Consider the following 22321-nt stretch of genomic DNA (forward strand, 5'->3'; position numbering starts at 1 on the left):
TACACTACACAAACACAACTGCACTACCCAAAAGCCTAAATCTACCCCCAGCATGACCCCCTACACTACACAAACACCACTGCACTGCCCTAAACCCTAAAACACTACCCCAGCACGACACCCTACACTACCCAAACACCACTGCACTGCTCTAAAACTAAAACACTATTTCCAGCATGACCCCCTACACTACACAAACACCACTGCACTGCCCTAAACCCTAAAACACTACCTGCAGCATGACCCCCTACACTACGCAAACACCACTCCATTACCCAACACCCTAAATCTACCCCCAGCATGACCCCCTCCACTACACAAACACAACTGCACTACCCAAAAGCCTAAATCTACCCCCAGCATGACCCCCTACACTACACAAACTCCACTGCACTTCCCTAAACCCTAAATCTACCCCCAGCACTACCCCCTACACTACGCAAACATCATTGCACTACCCTAAACCCTAATTCTATCCCCAGCATGAACCCCTACACTACCAAAACACCACTGAACTACCCTAAATGCTAAAACACTAACCCAGCACAACCCCCTATAATACCCAAACACAACTGCGCTGCCCTAAACCCTAAAAGAGTACCCCCTGCACGACCCCCTACACTACAGAAACACCACTGCACTGCCCTAAATCCGAAAACACTTCCCCTAGCACGACCCCCAACACTACCCAAACACCACTGTACTGCTCTAAACGTAAAACACTACCCCCAGCATGACCCCCTACACTACACAAACACCACTGCACTACCCTAAACCCTCAAACACGACCCCCTACACTACACAAACACCACTGCACTACCCTAAACCCTAAATCTACCCCCAGCACGACCCCCTACACTACCTAAACACCACAGCACTACCCTAAACCCTAAATACCTACCCCCAGTACGACCCCCTACACTACACAAACACCACTGCACTACCGTAAACCCTAAATCTACCCCAGTACAACCCCCTACACTACAGACACATCACTGCACTACCCTAAACCCTAAATCTACCCCCAGCATGACCCCCTACACTACCCAAACACCACTGAACTACCCTAAACGCTAAAACACTAACCCAGCACAACCCCCTACAATACCCAAACAACACTGCACTGCCCTAAACCCTAAAACAATAATCCTGCACGACCCCCTACACTACACAAACACCACTGCACTGCCCTAAACCCTAAAACACTACCCCAGCACGACACCCTACACTACCCAAACACCACTGCACTGCTCTAAAACTAAAACACTATTTCCAGCATGACCCCCTACACTACACAAACACCACTGCACTGCCCTAAACCATAAAACACTACCTGCAGCATGACCCCCTACACTACACAAACACCACTCCATTACCCAACACCCTAAATCTACCCCCAGCATGACCCCCTACACTACACAAACACAACTGCACTACCCAAAAGCCTAAATCTACCCCCAGCATGACCCCCTACACTACACAAACACCACTGCACTGCCCTAAACCCTAAAACACTACCCCAGCACGACACCCTACACTACCCAAACACCACTGCACTGCTCTAAAACTAAAACACTATTTCCAGCATGACCCCCTACACTACACAAACACCACTGCACTGCCCTAAACCCTAAAACACTACCTGCAGCATGACCCCCTACACTACGCAAACACCACTCCATTACCCAACACCCTAAATCTACCCCCAGCATGACCCCCTCCACTACACAAACACAACTGCACTACCCAAAAGCCTAAATCTACCCCCAGCATGACCCCCTACACTACACAAACTCCACTGCACTACCCTAAACCCTAAATCTACCCCCAGCACTACCCCCTACACTACGCAAACATCATTGCACTACCCTAAACCCTAATTCTATCCCCAGCATGACCCCCTACACTACCCAAACACCATTGAACTACCCTAAATGCTAAAACACTAACCCAGCAAAACCCCCTATAATACCCAAACACCACTGCGCTGCCCTAAACCCTAAAACAGTACCCCCTGCACGACCCCCTACACTACACAAACACCACTGCACTGCCCTAAATCCGAAAACACTTCCCCTAGCACGACCCCCAACACTACCCAAACACCACTGCACTGCCCTAAACCTAAAACACTACCCCCAGCATGACCCCCTACACTACACAAACACCACTGCACTACCCTAAACCCTCAAACACGACCCCCTACACTACACAAACATCACTGCACTACCCTAAACCCTAAATCTACCCCCAGCACGACCCCCTACACTACCTAAACACCACAGCACTACCCTAAACCCTAAATACCTACCCACAGTACGACCCCCCTACACTACACAAACACCACTGCACTACCGTAAACCCTAAATCTACCCCAGTACGACCCCCTACACTACACAAACAACACTGCATTACCCTAAACACTAAAACTCTACACCCAGCACAACCCCCTACACTACCAAAACACCACTGACCTACCCTTAACCCTAAAACACGACCCCTACACTACACAAACACCACTGCTCTACCCTAAACCCTAAATCTACCCCTAGCATGACCCCCTACACAACACAAACACCACGTCACTACCCTAAACCCAAAAACACTGCCCCATAACTACCCCCAATACTACACAAACACCACTGCACTACCCTAATCCCTAAAACACAACCCCAGCAGTACCCCCTACACTACCCAACACCACTGCACTACCCTAAACCCTAAAACACTACCCTCAGCATTACCCCCTACACTACACAAACACCACTGCATGACCCTACTGCACTAACCTAAACCCTAAAACACTACCTCCAGCATGACCCCCTACACTACCCAAACACCACTGCACTACACTAAACCCTAAAAAACTACCCCCAGCATGACCCCATACACTACACAAACACCACTGCACGAACCTGCTACACTAACCTAAACCCTAAAACACTACCCCCAGCATGACCCTCTACACTACCCAAACACCACTGCACTACCCTAAACCCTAAAACACTACCCCCAGCATGACCCCTGCACTACCCAAACAACACTGCACTACTGCAAACCCTAAAAGATGACCCCTACACTACACAAACAACACTGCACTACCCTAAACCCTAAATCTACCCCCAGCACGACCCCCTACACTACCTAAACACCACTGCACTACCCTAAACCCTAAATCTTCCCCAGTACGACCCCCTACGCTACAGAAACACCACTGCACTACTCTAAACCCTAAATCTACCCCCAGCATGACCCCCTACACTACCCAAATACCACTGAACTACCCTAAACGCTAAAACACTAACCCAGCACAACCCCCTACAATACCCAAACTACACTGCACTGTCCTAAACCCTAAAACAATACCCCTGCACGACCCCCTACACTACACAAACACCACTGTACTGCCCTAAACCCTTAAACACTACCCCCAGCACGACACCCTACACTACCCAAACACCACTGCACTGCCCTAAACCTAAAACACTACCCCCAGCATGACCCCCTACACTACACAAACACCTCTGCACTGCCCTAAACCCTAAAACACTACCAGCAGCATGCCCCCCTACACTACCCAAACACCACTCCATTACCCAAAACCCTAAATCTACCCCCAGCATGACCCCCTACACTACACAAACACCACTGCAATACCCTAAACCCTAAAGCACTACCCCCAGCATAACCCCCTACACTACACAAACACCACTGCACTACCCTAAACACTAAATCTACCCCCAGCACTACCCCCTACACTACGCAAACATCATTGCACTACCCTAAACCCTAATTCTATCCCCAGCATGACCCCCTACACTACCAAAACACCACTGAACTACCCTAAATGCTAAAACACTAACCCAGCACAACCCCCTATAATACCCAAACACCACTGCGCTGCCCTAAACCCTAAAACAGTACCCCCTGCACGACCCCCTACACTACAGAAACACCACTGCACTGCCCTAAATCCGAAAACACTTCCCCTAGCACGACCCCCAACACTACCCAAACACCACTGTACTGCTCTAAACGTAAAACACTACCCCCAGCATGACCCCCTACACTACACAAACACCACTGCACTACCCTAAACCCTCAAACACAACCCCCTACACTACACAAACACCACTGCACTACCCTAAACCCTAAATCTACCCCCAGCACGACCCTCTACACTACCTAAACACCACAGCACTACCCTAAACCCTAAATACCTACCCCCAGTACGACCCCCTACACTACACAAACACCACTGCACTACCGTAAACCCTAAATCTACCCCAGTACGACCCCCTACACTACAGACACATCACTGCACTACCCTAAACCCTAAATCTACCCCCAGCATGACCCCCTACACTACCCAAACACCACTGAACTACCCTAAACGCTAAAACACTAACCCAGCACAACCCCCTACAATACCCAAACAACACTGCACTGCCCTAAACCCTAAAACAATAATCTTGCACGACCCCCTACACTACACAAACACCACTGCACTGCCCTAAACCCTAAAACACTACCCCAGCACGACACCCTACACTACCCAAACACCACTGCACTGCTCTAAATCTAAAACACTATTTCCAGCATGACCCCCTACACTACACAAACACCACTGCACTGCCCTAAACCCTAAAACACTACCTGCAGCATGACCCCCTACACTACGCAAACACCACTCCATTACCCAACACCCTAAATCTACCCCCAGCATAACCCCCTACACTACACAAACACAACTGCACTACCCTAAACCCTAAAACACTACCCCCAGAACGACCCCCTACAATACACAAACACCACTGCACTACCCTAAACCCTAAATCTACCCCCAGCACTACCCCCTACACTACACAAACACCACTGAATTACCCTAAATGCTAAAACACTAACCCAGCACAACCCCCTACAATACCCAAACACCACTGCACTGCCATAAACCCTAAAACAATACCCCCTGCACGACCCCCTACCTTACACAAACACGAATGCACTACCCTAAAGCCTAAATCTACCCCTAGCACTACCCCCTATACTACACAAACACCACTGCACTACCCTAAACCCTAAATCTATCCCCAGCATGACCCCCTACACTTCCCAAACACCACTGAACTACCCTAAATGCTAAAACAATACCCCCTGCACGACCCCCTAAACTATACAAACACCACTGCACTGCCCTAATGCCTAAAAGACAACCCCCAGCACGACCCCCAACACTACCCAAACACCACTGCACTGCCCTAAACCAAAAACACTACCCCTAGCATGACCCCCTACACTACACAAATACCACTCCATTACCCTAAACACTAAATCTACACCCAGCATGACCCCTACACTACCCAAACACCACTGCACTGCCCTAAACCTAAAACACTACCCTCAGCATGACCCCCTATACTACACAAACACCTCTGCACTGCCCTAAACCCTAAAACACTACCAGCAGCATGACCCCCTACACTACCCAAACACCACTCCATTACCCAAAACCCTAAATCTACCCCCAGCATGACCCCCTACACTACACAAACACCACTGCACTACCCTAAACCCTAAAACACTACCCCCAGCATGAGCCCCTACACTACACAAACACCACTACACTACCCTAAACCCTAAATCTACCCCCAGCAATACACCCTACACTACGCAAACATCATTGCACTACCCTAAACCCTAATTCTATCCCCAGCATGACCCCCTACACTACCCAAACACCACTGAACTACCCTAAATGCTAAAACACTAACCCAGCACAACCCCCTATAATACCAAACACCACTGCGCTGCCCTAAACCCTAAAACAGTACCCCCTGCACGAACCCCTACACTACACAAACACCTCTGCACTGCCCTAAACCCTAAAACACTACCAGCAGCATGCCCCCCTACACTAACCAAACACCACTCCATTACCCAAAACCCTAAATCTACCCCCAGCATGACCCCCTACACTACACAAACACCACTGCACTACCCTAAACCCTAAAGCACTACCCCCAGCATGACCCCCTACACTACACAAACACCACTGCACTACCCTAAACACTAAATCTACCCCCAGCACTACCCCCTACACTACGCAAACATCATTGCACTACCCTAAACCCTAATTCTATCCCCAGCATGACCCCCTACACTACCAAAACACCACTGAACTACCCTAAATGCTAAAACACTAACCCAGCACAACCCCCTATAATACCCAAACACCACTGCGCTGCCCTAAACCCTAAAACAGTACCCCCTGCACGACCCCCTACACTACAGAAACGCCACTGCACTGCCCTAAATCCGAAAACACTTCCCCTAGCACGACCCCCAACACTACCCAAACACCACTGTACTGCCCTAAACGTAAAACACTACCCCCAGCATGACCCCCTACACTACACAAACACCACTGCACTACCCTAAACCCTCAAACACGACCCCCTACACTACACAAACACCACTGCACTACCCTAAACCCTAAATCTACCCCCAGCACGACCCCCTACACTACCTAAACACCACAGCACTACCCTAAACCCTAAATACCTACCCCCAGTACGACCCCCTACACTACACAAACACCACTGCGCTACCGTAAACCCTAAATGTACCCCAGTACGACCCCCTACACTACAGACACATCACTGCACTACCCTAAACCCTAAATCTACCCCCAGCATGACCCCCTACACTACCCAAACACCACTGAACTACCCTAAACGCTAAAACACTAACCCAGCACAACCCCCTACAATACCCAAACAACACTGCACTGCCCTAAACCCTAAAACAATAATCCTGCACGACCCCCTACACTACACAAACACCACTGCACTGCCCTAAACCCTAAAACACTACCCCAGCACGACACCCTACACTACCCAAACACCACTGCACTGCTCTAAAACTAAAACACTATTTCCAGCATGACCCCCTACACTACACAAACACCACTGCACTGCCCTAAACCCTAAAACACTACCTGCAGCATGACCACCTACACTACTCAAACACCACTCCATTACCCAACACCCTAAATCTACCCCCAGCATGACCCCCTACACTACACAAACACACCTGCACTACCCTAAACCCTAAAACACTACCCCCAGAACGACCCCCTACACTACACAAACACCACTGCACTACCCTAAACCCTAAAACACTACCCCCAGCATGACCCCCTACACTACGCAAACACCACTACACTACCCTAAACCCTAAATCTACCCCCAGCAATACCCCCTACACTACGCAAACATCATTGCACTACCCTAAACCCTAATTCTATCCCCAGCATGACCCCCTACACTACCCAAACACCACTGAACTACCCTAAATGCTAAAACACTAACCCAGCACAACCCCCTATAATACCCAAACACCACTGCGCTGCCCTAAACCCTAAAACAGTACCCCCTGCACGAACCCCTACACTACACAAACACCTCTGCACTGCCCTAAACCCTAAAACACTACCAGCAGCATGCCCCCCTACACTAACCAAACACCACTCCATTACCCAAAACCCTAAATCTACCCCCAGCATGACCCCCTACACTACACAAACACCACTGCACTACCCTAAACCCTAAAGCACTACCCCCAGCATGACCCCCTACACTACACAAACACCACTGCACTACCCTAAACACTAAATCTACCCCCAGCACTACCCCCTACACTACGCAAACATCATTGCACTACCCTAAACCCTAATTCTATCCCCAGCATGACCCCCTACACTACCAAAACACCACTGAACTACCCTAAATGCTAAAACACTAACCCAGCACAACCCCCTATAATACCCAAACACCACTGCGCTGCCCTAAACCCTAAAACAGTACCCCCTGCACGACCCCCTACACTACAGAAACACCACTGCACTGCCCTAAATCCGAAAACACTTCCCCTAGCACGACCCCCAACACTACCAAAACACCACTGTACTGCCCTAAACGTAAAACACTACCCCCAGCATGACCCCCTACACTACACAAACACCACTGCACTACCCTAAACCCTCAAACACGACCCCCTACACTTCACAAACACCACTGCACTACCCTAAACCCTAAATCTACCCCCAGCACGACCCCCTACACTACCTAAACACCACAGCACTACCCTAAACCCTAAATACCTACCCCCAGTACGACCCCCTACACTACACAAACACCACTGCACTACCGTAAACCCTAAATCTACCCCAGTACGACCCCCTACACTACAGACACATCACTGCACTACCCTAAACCCTAAATCTACCCCTAGCATGACCCCCTACACTACCCAAACACCACTGAACTACCCTAAACGCTAAAACACTAACCCAGCACAACCCCCTACAATACCCAAACAACACTGCACTGCCCTAAACCCTAAAACAATAATCCTGCACGACCCCCTACACTACACAAACACCACTGCACTGCCCTAAACCCTAAAACACTACCCCAGCACGACACCCTACACTACCCAAACACCACTGCACTGCTCTAAAACTAAAACACTATTTCCAGCATGACCCCCTACACTACACAAACACCACTCCATTACCCAACACCCTAAATCTACCCCCAGCATGACCCCCTACACTACACAAACACACCTGCACTACCCTAAACCCTAACACACTACCCCCAGAACGACCCCCTACAATACACAAACTCCACTGCACTACCCTAAACCCTAAATCTACCCCAGCACTACCCCCTACACTACACAAACACCACTGAATTACCCTAAATGCTAAAACACTAACCCAGCACAACCCCCTACAATACCACTGCACTGCCATAAACCCTAAAACAATACCCCCTGCACGACCCCCTACCTTACACAAACACGAATGCACTACCCTAAAGCCTAAATCTACCCCCAGCACTACCCCCTATACTACACAAACACCACTGCTCTACCCTAAACCCTAAATCTATCCCCAGCATGACCCCCTACACTTCCCAAACACCACTGAACTACCCTAAATGCTAAAACAATACCCCCTGCACGACCCCCTAAACTATACAAACACCACTGCACTGCCCTAATGCCTAAAAGACAACCCCCAGCACGACCCCCAACACTACCCAAACACCACTGCACTGCCCTAAACCAAAAACACTACCCCTAGCATGACCCCCTACACTACACAAATACCACTCCCTTACCCTAAACACTAAATCTACACCCAGCATGACCCCCTACACTACCCAAACACAACTGCACTGCCCTAAACCTAAAACACTACCCTCAGCATGACCCCCTACACTACACAAACACCTCTGCACTGCCCTAAACCCTAAAACACTACCAGCAGCATGACCCCCTACACTACCCAAACACCACTCCATTACCCAAAACCCTTAATCTACCCCCAGCATGACCCCCTACACTACACAAACACCACTGCACTACCCTAAACACTAAAACACTACCCCCAGCATGACCCCCTACACTACGCAAACACCACTACACTACCCTAAACCCTAAATCTACCCCCAGCAATACCCCCTACACTACGCAAACATCATTGCACTACCCTAAACCCTAGTTCTATCCCCAGCATGACCCCCTACACTACCCAAACACCACTGAACTACCCTAAATGCTAAAACACTAACCCAGCACAACCCCCTATAATACCCAAACACCACTGCGCTGCCCTAAACCCTAAAACAGTACCCCCTGCACGAACCCCTACACTACACAAACACCACTGCACTGTCCTAAATCCGAAAACACTTCCCCTAGCACGACCCCCAACACTACCCAAACACCACTGCACTGCCCTAAACCTAAAACACTACCCCCAGCATGACCCCCTACACTAAACAAACACCACTGCACTACCCTAAACCCTCAAAAATGACCCCCTACACTACACAAACACCACTGCACTGCCCTAAACCCTAAAACAGTACCCCCTGCACGAACCCCTACACTACACAAACACCACTGCACTGCCCTAAATCTGAAAACACTTCCACTAGCATGACCCCCAACACTACCCAAACACCACTGCACTGCCCTAAACCTAAAACACAACCCCCAGCATGACCCCCTACACTACACAAACACCACTGCACTACCGTAAACCCTAAATCTACCCCAGTACAACCCCCTACACTACAGAAACATCACTGCACTACCCTAAACTCTAAATCTACCCCCAGCATGACCCCCTACACTACCCGAACACCACTGCACTACCCTAAACCCTAAATCTACCCCCGCACAAACCCCTACACTACCCAAACACCATTGTACTACTCTAAACATGAAAACACTACCCCCAGCTCGACCCCGTACACTACTCAAACACCACTGTACTACCCTAAACCCTAAAACACTACCGCCAGATAGACACCCTACAGTACACAAACACCACTGCACTACCCTAAACCCTAAAACACTTCCCCCAGCACGACCCCCTACACTACCCAAACACCACTGCCTTACCCTACACTCTAAAACACTACCCCAGCACTAACTCCTACAGTACACAGACACCACTGCACTACCCTAAACCCTAAAACATGACCCCCTACACTACTCAAACAACACTGCACTACCCTAAATACTAAAACACTACCACAACACAACCCCCTACACTACCCAAACACCACTGCACTACCCTAAATTTTAAAACACGACCCCTACACTAGACAAACACCACTGCTCTACCCTAAACCCTAACTCTACCCCCAGCACTACCCCTTACACTACACAAACACCACTTCACTACCCTAAACCCTAAAACACTACTCTCAGCATGACCCAATACACTACCCAAACACCACTGCACTACCCTAAACCCTAAAACACGACCCCCTACACTACACAAACACCACTGTATTACCGTAAACAATAAAACACTACCCCCAGCACGGCCCCCTTCACTACCCAAACACAACTGACCTACCCTTAACCCTAAAACATGACCCCCTACACTACACAAACACCACTGCTCTACCCTAAACCCAAATCTACCCCCAGCATGACCCCCTACACAACACAAACACCACGTCACTACCCTAAACCCTAAAACACTGCCCCATAACTACCCCCAATACTACACAAACACCACTGCACTACCCTAATCCCTAAAACACAACCCCATCAGTACCCCCTACACTACCCAACACCACCGCACAACCCTCAACCCTAAAACACTACCCTCAGCATGGCCCCCTACACTACACAAACACCACTGCACGACCCTACTGCACTAACCTAAACCCTAAAACACTACCCCCAGCATGACCCCCTACACTACCCAAACACCACTGCACTACACTAAACCCTAAAAACTACCCCCAGCATGACCCCATACACTACACAAACACCACTGCACAAACCTACTACACTAACCTAAACCCTAAAACACTACCCCCAGCATGACCCTCTACACTACCCAAACACCACTGCACTACCCTAATCCCTAAAACACTACCCCCACCATGACCCCCTACACTACCCAAACACCACTGAACTACCCTAAATGCTAAAACACTAACCCAGAACAACCGCCTACAATACCCAAACACCACTGCACTGCCCAAAACCCTAAAACAATACCCCCTGCACAACCCATTACACTACACAAGTAACACTGCACTTCCCTAATGCCTAAAAGACAACCCCCAGCACGACCCCCTACACTACACATACACGACTGCACTGCCCTAAACCCGAAAACACTACCCCCAGCTTGACCCCTTATGATACAAAAACACCACTGCACTACACTAAACCCTATAACACTACCCCCAGCAAGACCCCCTACACTACACAAACACCACTGCACTACCCTAAACTCTAAAACCCTACCCCAGCACGAACCCCAATACTACACAAACACCACTACACTGCCCTAAACCCTAAAACACTACCCCCAGCCTGAACCACTACACTACACAAACACCACTGCACTACCCTGAACCCTAAAACACTATCCCCAGAACTAACCCCTATACTACACAAACACTACTGCACTACCTTAAATCCTAAAACATGATTCCCTACATTACACAAACAACACTGCATTACCCTAAACACTAAAACTCTACCCCCAGCACAACCCCCTACACTACCCAAACACCACTGACCTACCCTTAACCCTTAAACACGACCCCCTACACTACACAAACAACACTGCTCTACCCTAAACCCTAAATCTACCCCCAGCATGACCCCCTACACAACACAAACACCACGTCACTACCCTAAACCCTAAAACACTGCCCCATAACTACCCCCAATACTACACAAACACCACTGCACTACTCTGATGCCTAAAACACAACCCCAGCAGTACCCCCTACACTACCCAACACCACTGCACTACCCTAAACCCTAAAACACTACCCTCAGCATGGCCCCCTACACTACTCAAACACCACTGCATGACCCTACTGCACTAACCTAAACCCTAAAACACTACCTCCAGCATGACCCCCTACACTACCCAAACACCACTGCACTACACTAAACCCTAAAAAACTACCCCCAGCATGACCCCATACACTACACAAACACCACTGCACGAACCTGCTACACTAACCTAAACCCTAAAACACTACCCCCAGCATGACCCTCTACACTACCCATACACCACTGCACTACCCTAAACCCTAAAACATTACCCCCAGCATGACCCCTGCACTACCCAAACAACACTGCACCACTGCAAACCCTAAAAGATGACCCCCTACACTACACAAACAACACTGCACTACCCTAAACCCTAAATATACCCTCAGCACGACCCCCTACACTACCTAAACACCACTGCACTACCCTAAACCCTAAATCTTCCCCAGTACGACCCCCTACACTACAGAAACACCACTGCACTACTCTAAACCCTAAATCTACCCCCAGCATGACCCCCTACACTACCCAAACACCACTGAACTACCCTAAACGCTAAAACACTAACCCAGCACAACCCCCTACAATACCCAAACTACACTGCACTGTCCTAAACCCTAAAACAATACCCCTGCACGACCCCCTACACTACACAAACACCACTGTACTGCCCTAAACCCTTAAACACTACCCCCAGCACGACACCCTACACTACCCAAACACCACTGCACTGCCCTAAACCTAAAACACTACACCCAGCATGACCCCCTACACTACACAAACACATCTGCACTGCCCTAAACCCTAAAACACTACCAGCAGCATGACTCCCTACACTACCCAAACACCACTCCTTTACCCAAAACCCTAAATCTACCCCCATCATGACCCCCTACACTACACAAACACCACTGCACTACCCTAAACCCTAAAACACTACCCCGAGCACGACCCTTATACTACACAAATACCACTGCACTACCCTAAACCCTAAATCTACCCCCAGCACTACCCCCTACACTACGCAAACATCATTGCACTACCCTAAACCCTACTCCTATCCCCAGCATGACCCCCTACACTACCCAAACACCACTGAACTACCCTAAATGCTAAAACACTAACCCAGCACAACCCCCTATAATACCCAAACACCACTGCGCTGCCCTAAACCCTAAGACAGTACCCCCTGCACGACCCCCTACACTACACAAACACCACTGCACTGCCCTAAATCCGAAAACACTTCCCCTAGCATGACCCCCAACACTACCCAAACACCACTTCACTGCCCTAAACCTAAAACACTACCCCCAGCATGACCCCCTACACTACACAAACACCACTGCACTACCCTAAACCCTCAAACACGACCCCCTACACTACACAAATACCACTGCACTACCCTAAACCCTAAATCTACCCCCAGCACGACCCCCTACACTACATAAACACCACAGCACTACCCTAAACCCTAAATACCTACCCCCAGTACGACCCCCTACACTACACAAACACCACTGCACTACCCTAAACCCTAAAACACTACCCCCAGAACGACTCCCTACAATACACAAACACCACTGCACTACCCTAAACCCTAAATCTACCCCCAGCACTACCCCTACACTACACAAACACCATTGAACTACCCTTAATGCTAAAACTCTAACCCAGCACAACCCCCTACAATACCCAAACACCACTGCACTGGCCTAAACTCTAAAACAATACCCCCTGCAGGACCCCCTACACTACACAAACACCAATGCACTACCCTAAACCCTAAATCTACCCCCAGCACTAACCCCTATACTACACAAGCACCACTGCACTACCCTAAACCCTAAATCTATCCCCAGCATGACACCCTACACTACCCAAACACCAGTGAACTGCCCTAAATGCTAAAACACTAACCCAGCACAACCCCCTACAATACCCAAACACCACTGCACTGCCCTAAACCCTAAAACAATACCCCCTGCACGACCCCCTACACTACACAAACACGAATGCACAACCCTAAAGCCTAAATCTCACCCAGCACTACCCCCTATACCACACAAACACCACTGCACTACCCTAAACCCTAAATCTATCCCCAGCATGACCCCCTACACTTCCCAAACACCACTGAACTACCCTAAATGCTAAAACAATACCCCCTGCATGACCCCCTAAACTATACAAACACCACTGCACTGCCCTAATGCCTAAAAGACAACCCCCAGCACGTCCCCAACACTACCCAAACACCACTGCACTGCCCTAATCCAAAAACACTACCCCTAGCATGACCCCCTACACTACACAAATACCACTCCATTACCCTAAACACTAAATCTACCCCCAGCATGACCCCCTACACTACACAAACACCACTGCACTACCCTAAACCCGAAAACACTACCCCCAGCTTGACCCCCTACACTACACAAACACCACTGCACTACCCTAAACCCTATAACACTACCCCCAGCAAGATCCCCTACACTACACAAACACCACTGCACTACCCTAAACTCTAAAACACTACCCCAGCACGAACCCCTATACCTCACAAACACCACTGCACTGCCCTAAACCCTAAAACACTACTCCAGCACAAACCACTACACTACACAAACACCACTGCACTACCCTAAAACACTACCCCAAGCATGACCCCCTACACTACACAAACACAACTGCACTACCCTAAATGCTAAAACACTACCCCCAGCATGACCCACTACACAAACACCACTGCACTACCCTGAACCCTAAAACACTACCCCAGAACTAAACCCAATACTACACAAACACTACTGCACTACCCTTAACCCTAAAACACGATCCCCTACACTACACAAACACCACTGCTCTACCCTAAACCATAAATCTACCCCCAGCATGACCCCCTACACAACACCAACACCACGTCACTACCCTAAACCTTAAAACACTGCCCCCAGAACTACCCTCAATACTACACAAACACCACTGCACTACCCTAATCCCTAAAACACAACTCCAGCAGTACCCCCTACACTACTCAACACCACTGCACTACCCTAAACCCTAAAACACTACCCTCAGCATGACCCCCTACACTACACAAACACCACTGCACGACCCTTCTGCACTAACCTAAACCCTAAAACACTACCCCCAGCATGACCCCCTACACTACACAAACACCACTCCACGACCCTACTACACTAACTTATACCCTAAAACACTACCCCCAGCATGACCCCCTACACTACCTAAACACCACTGCACTTCCCTAAACCCTAAAACACTACCCCCAGCATCACCCCTGCACTACCCAAACACCACTGCACTACTGTAAACCCTAAAAGATGACCCCCTACACTACACAAACAACACTGCACTACCCTAAACACTAAAACACTACCCCAGCACAATCCCCTACACTACCCAAACACCACTGCACTACCCTAAACCCTAAAACACGACCCCCTACACTACACAAATACCACTGCACAACCCTAAACCCTAAATCTACCCCCAGCACAACCCCCTACACTACCTAAACACCACTGCACTACCCTAAACCCTAAATAACTACCCCAGTACGACCCCCTACACTAAACACAAACACCACTGCACAACCCTAAACCCCAAATCTACCCCAGTACGACCCGCTACACTACAGAAACACCACTGCACTACTCTAAACCCTAAATCTCCCCCCAGTATGACCCCCTACACTACCCAAACACCACTGAACTACCATAAACACTAAAACACTAACCCAGCACAACCCCCTACAATACCCAAACTACACTGCACTTTCCTAAACCCTAAAACAAAACCCCTGCACGACACCTATACTACACAAACACCACTGCACTGCCCTAAACCCTAAAACACTACCCCCAGCACAACACCCTATACTACCCAAACACCACTGCACTGCCCTAAACCTAAAACACTACCAACAGCATGACCCTCTACACTACACAAACACCACTGCACTGCCCTAAAACCTTAAACACTACCAGCAGCATGACCCCCTACACTACCCAAACACCACTCCATTACCCAAAACCCTAAATCTACCCCTAGCATGACCCCCTACACTACGCAAACACCACTGCACTACCCTAAACCCTAAAACACTACCCCCAGCACGACCCCTATACTACACAAACACCACTGCACTACCCTAAACCCTAAATCTACCCCAGCACTACCCCCTACACTAAACAAACACCACTGCACTACCCTAAACCCTAATTCTATCCCCAGCATGACCCCCTACATTACCCAAACATTAATGAACTACCCTAAATGCTAAAACACTAACCCAGCACAACCCCCTATAATACCCAAACACCACTGCGCTGCCTTAAACCCTAAAACAGTACCCCGGCACGACCCCCTACACTACACAAACACCACTGCACTGCCCTAAACCCTAAAACACTTCCACCACCAAGATCCCCAACACTACCCAAACACCACAGCACTACCCTAAACCCTAAAACACCACCCCCAGCAAGACACCCTACACTACACAAACACCACTGCACTACCCTAAACTCTAAAACACTACCTGCAGCATGACACCCTATACTACTCAAACGCCACTGCACTGCCCTAAACCCTAAAACACTATCCCCAGCACGAACCACTACACAAACACCACTGCACTACCCTAAAACACTACCGCAAGCATGACCCCCTACACTACACAAACACAACTGCACTACCCCGAACCCTAAAACACTACCCCCAGAACTAACCCCAATAATACACAAACACCACTGCACTACCCTAAACCCTAAAACACTACCTGCAGCAGGACCCCCTACACTACCCAAACACCACTCCATTACCCTAAAACCTAAATCTACTCCCAGTATGACCCCCTACACAACACAAACACCACTGCACTAGACTAAACCCTAAAACACTACTCCAGCACGAACCCCTATACTACACAAACACCACTGCACTGCCCTAAACCCTAAATCACTACAACCAGCATGAACCCCTACACTACACAAACACCACTGCACTACTCTAAACCCTAAAACACTTCCCCAAGCATGACCCCCTACACTACACAAACACCACTGTACTACCCTCAACCCTAAAACACTACCCCCAACACGACACCCTTCACTACCCAAACACCACTGCACTACCCTAAATCTTAAAACATGACCCGCTACACTACACAAACAACACTGTACTACGGTAAACCCTAAAACACTACCCCCAGCATGACCCCATGCACTACCCGAACACCACTACACTACCCAAAACCCTAAAACACTACCCCCAGCATGACCGACTACACTACACAACACAAACACTACTGTGCTACTCTAAACCCTAAATCTACCCCCAGCACTACCCCCTACACTACAGAATCACAAATGCGCTACCCTAAACCCTAAAACACTATCCCAGCACGTCCCCTTACACTACCCGAACACGACTGCGCTTCCCTAAGACACTTCCCCCAGCATGACCCATTATACTACACAAACATCACTTCACTACCCTAAACCCTAAATCACTACCCCCTACACTATCCGAACACCAATGCACTACCCTAAACGCTAAATCTACCCCCGCACAAACCCCTACACTACCCAAACACCATTACACTATTCTAAACATGAAAACACTACCCCCAGCTCGACCCCGTACACTACTCAAACACCATTGTACTACCCTAAACCCTAAAACACTACCGCCAGCTAGACCCCCTACAGTACACAAACACCACTGCATTACCCTAAACCCTAAAACACTTCCCCCAGCACGACCCCCTACACTACCCAAACACCACTGCCTTACCCTACACTCTAAAACACTACCCCAGCACGAACCCCTACAGTACACAGACACCACTGCACTACCCTAAACCCTAAAACACTACCCCAAGCAGTACCCCCTACACTACCCAAACACAACTGCACTACGCTAAACCCTAAAACACTACCCCCAGCATGACCACCTACACTACACAAACACCTCTGCACTGCCCTAAACCCTAAAACACTACCAGCAGCATGACCCCCTACACTACCCAAACACCACTCCATTACCCAAAACCCTAAATCTACCCCCAGCATGACCCCCTACACTACACAAATACCACTCCATTACCCTAAACACTAAATCTGCACCCAGCATGACCCCCTACACTACCCAAACACCACTGCACTGCCCTAAACCTAAAACACTACCCTCAGCATCACCCCCTACACTACACAAACACCTCTGCACTGTCCTAAACCCTAAAACACTACCAGCAGCATGACCCCCTACACTACCCAAACACCACTCCATTACCCAAAACCCTAAATCTACCCCCAGCATGACCCCCTACACTACACAAACACCACTGCACTACCCTAAACCCTAAAACACTACCCCCAGCATGACCCCCTACACTACGCAAACACCACTACACTACCCTAAACCCTAAATCTACCCCCAGCAATACCCCCTACACTACGCAAACATCATTGCACTACCCTAAACCCTAATTCTATCCCCAGCATGACCCCCTACACTACCCAAACACCACTGAACTACCCTAAATGGTAAAACACTAACCCAGCACAACCCCCTATAATACCCAAACACCACTGCGCTGCCCTAAACCCTAAAACAGTACCCCCTGCACGAACCCCTACACTACACAAACACCACTGCACTGTCCTAAATCCGAAAACACTTCCCCTAGCACGACCCCCAACACTACCCAAACACCACTGTACTGCCCTAAACCCTTAAACACTACCCCCAGCACGACACCCTACACTACCCAAACACCACTGCACTGCCCTAAACCTAAAACACTACACCCAGCATGACCCCCTACACTACACAAACACATCTGCACTGCCCTAAACCCTAAAACACTACCAGCAGCATGACTCCCTACACTACCCAAACACAACTCCATTACCCAAAACCCTAAATCTACCCCCATCATGACCCCCTACACTACACAAACACCACTGCACTACCCTAAACCCTAAAACACTACCCCGAGCACGACCCCTATACTACACAAACACCACTGCACTACCCTAAACCCTAAATCTACCCCCAGCACTACCCCCTACACTACGCAAACATCATTGCACTACCCTAAACCCTACTCCTATCCCCAGCATGACCCCCTACACTACCCAAACACCACTGAACTACCCTAAATGCTAAAACACTAACCCAGCACAACCCCCTATAATACCCAAACACCACTGCGCTGCCCTAAACCCTAAAACAGTACCCCCTGCACGACCCCCTACACTACACAAACACCACTGCACTGCCCTAAATCCGAAAACACTTCCCCTAGCATGACCCCCAACACTACCCAAACACCACTTCACTGCCCTAAACCTAAAACACTACCCCCAGCATGACCCCCTACACTACACAAACACCACTGCACTACCCTAAACCCTCAAACACGACCCCCTACACTACACAAATACCACTGCACTACCCTAAACCCTAAATCTACCCCCAGCACAACCCCCTACACTACATAAACACCACAGCACTACCCTAAACCCTAAATACCTACCCCCAGTACGACCCCCTACACTACACAAACACCACTGCACTACCGTAAACCCTAAATCTACCCCAGTAAGACCCCCTACACTACAGAAACATCACTGCACTACCCTAAACCCTAAATCTACTCCCAGTATGACCCCCTACACAACACAAACACCACTGCACTAGACTAAACCCTAAAACACTACTCCAGCACGAACCCCTATACTACACAAACACCACTGCACTGCCCTAAACCCTAAATCACTACAACCAGCATGAACCCCTACACTACACAAACACCACTGCACTACTCTAAACCCTAAAACACTTCCCCAAGCATGACCCCCTACACTACACAAACACCACTGTACTACCCTCAACCCTAAAACACTACCCCCAACACGACACCCTTCACTACCCAAACACCACTGCACTACCCTAAACCTTAAAACATGACCCGCTACACTACACAAACAACACTGTACTACGGTAAACCCTAAAACACTACCCCCAGCATGACCCCATGCACTACCCGAACACCACTACACTACCCAAAACCCTAAAACACTACCCCCAGCATGACCGACTACACTACACAACACAAACACTACTGCGCTACTCTAAACCCTAAATCTACCCCCAGCACGACCCCCTACACTACAGAATCACAACTGCGCTACCCTAAACCCTAAAACACTATCCCAGCACGTCCCCTTACACTACCCGAACACGACTGCGCTTCCCTAAGACACTTCCCCCAGCATGACCCATTATACTACACAAACATCACTTCACTACCCTAAACCCTAAATCACTACCCCCTACACTATCCGAACACCAATGCACTACCCTAAACGCTAAATCTACCCCCGCACAAACCCCTACACTACCCAAACACCATTACACTATTCTAAACATGAAAACACTACCCCCAGCTCGACCCCGTACACTACTCAAACACCATTGTACTACCCTAAACCCTAAAACACTACCGCCAGCTAGACCCCCTACAGTACACAAACACCACTGCATTACCCTAAACCCTAAAACACTTCCCCCAGCACGACCCCCTACACTACCCAAACACCACTGCCTTACCCTACACTCTAAAACACTACCCCAGCACGAACCCCTACAGTACACAGACACCACTGCACTACCCTAAACCCTAAAACACTACCCCAAGCAGTACCCCCTACACTACCCAAACACAACTGCACTACGCTAAACCCTAAAACACTACCCCCAGCATGACCACCTACACTACACAAACACCTCTGCACTGCCCTAAACCCTAAAACACTACCAGCAGCATGACCCCCTACACTACCCAAACACCACTCCATTACCCAAAACCCTAAATCTACCCCCAGCATGACCCCCTACACTACACAAATACCACTCCATTACCCTAAACACTAAATCTGCACCCAGCATGACCCCCTACACTACCCAAACACCACTGCACTGCCCTAAACCTAAAACACTACCCTCAGCATCACCCCCTACACTACACAAACACCTCTGCACTGTCCTAAACCCTAAAACTTTACCAGCAGCATGACCCCCTACACTACCCAAACACCACTCCATTACCCAAAACCCTAAATCTACCCCCAGCATGACCCCCTACACTACACAAACACCACTGCACTACCCTAAACCCTAAAACACTACCCCCAGCATGACCCCCTACACTACGCAAACACCACTACACTACCCTAAACCCTAAATCTACCCCCAGCAATACCCCCTACACTACGCAAACATCATTGCACTACCCTAAACCCTAATTCTATCCCCAGCATGACCCCCTACACTACCCAAACACCACTGAACTACCCTAAATGCTAAAACACTAACCCAGCACAACCCCCTATAATACCCAAACACCACTGCGCTGCCCTAAACCCTAAAACAGTACCCCCTGCACGAACCCCTACACTACACAAACACCACTGCACTGTCCTAAATCCGAAAACACTTCCCCTAGCACGACCCCCAACACTACCCAAACACCACTGTACTGCCCTAAACCCTTAAACACTACCCCCAGCACGACACCCTACACTACCCAAACACCACTGCACTGCCCTAAACCTAAAACACTACACCCAGCATGACCCCCTACACTACACAAACACATCTGCACTGCCCTAAACCCTAAAACACTACCAGCAGCATGACTCCCTACACTACCCAAACACAACTCCATTACCCAAAACCCTAAATCTACCCCCATCATGACCCCCTACACTACACAAACACCACTGCACTACCCTAAACCCTAAAACACTACCCCGAGCACGACCCCTATACTACACAAACACCACTGCACTACCCTAAACCCTAAATCTACCCCCAGCACTACCCCCTACAC

Source organism: Triturus cristatus, chromosome 1_1, assembly GCF_964204655.1.
Source record: "Triturus cristatus chromosome 1_1, aTriCri1.1, whole genome shotgun sequence".
Classification (NCBI taxonomy): Eukaryota; Metazoa; Chordata; class Amphibia; order Caudata; family Salamandridae; genus Triturus; species Triturus cristatus.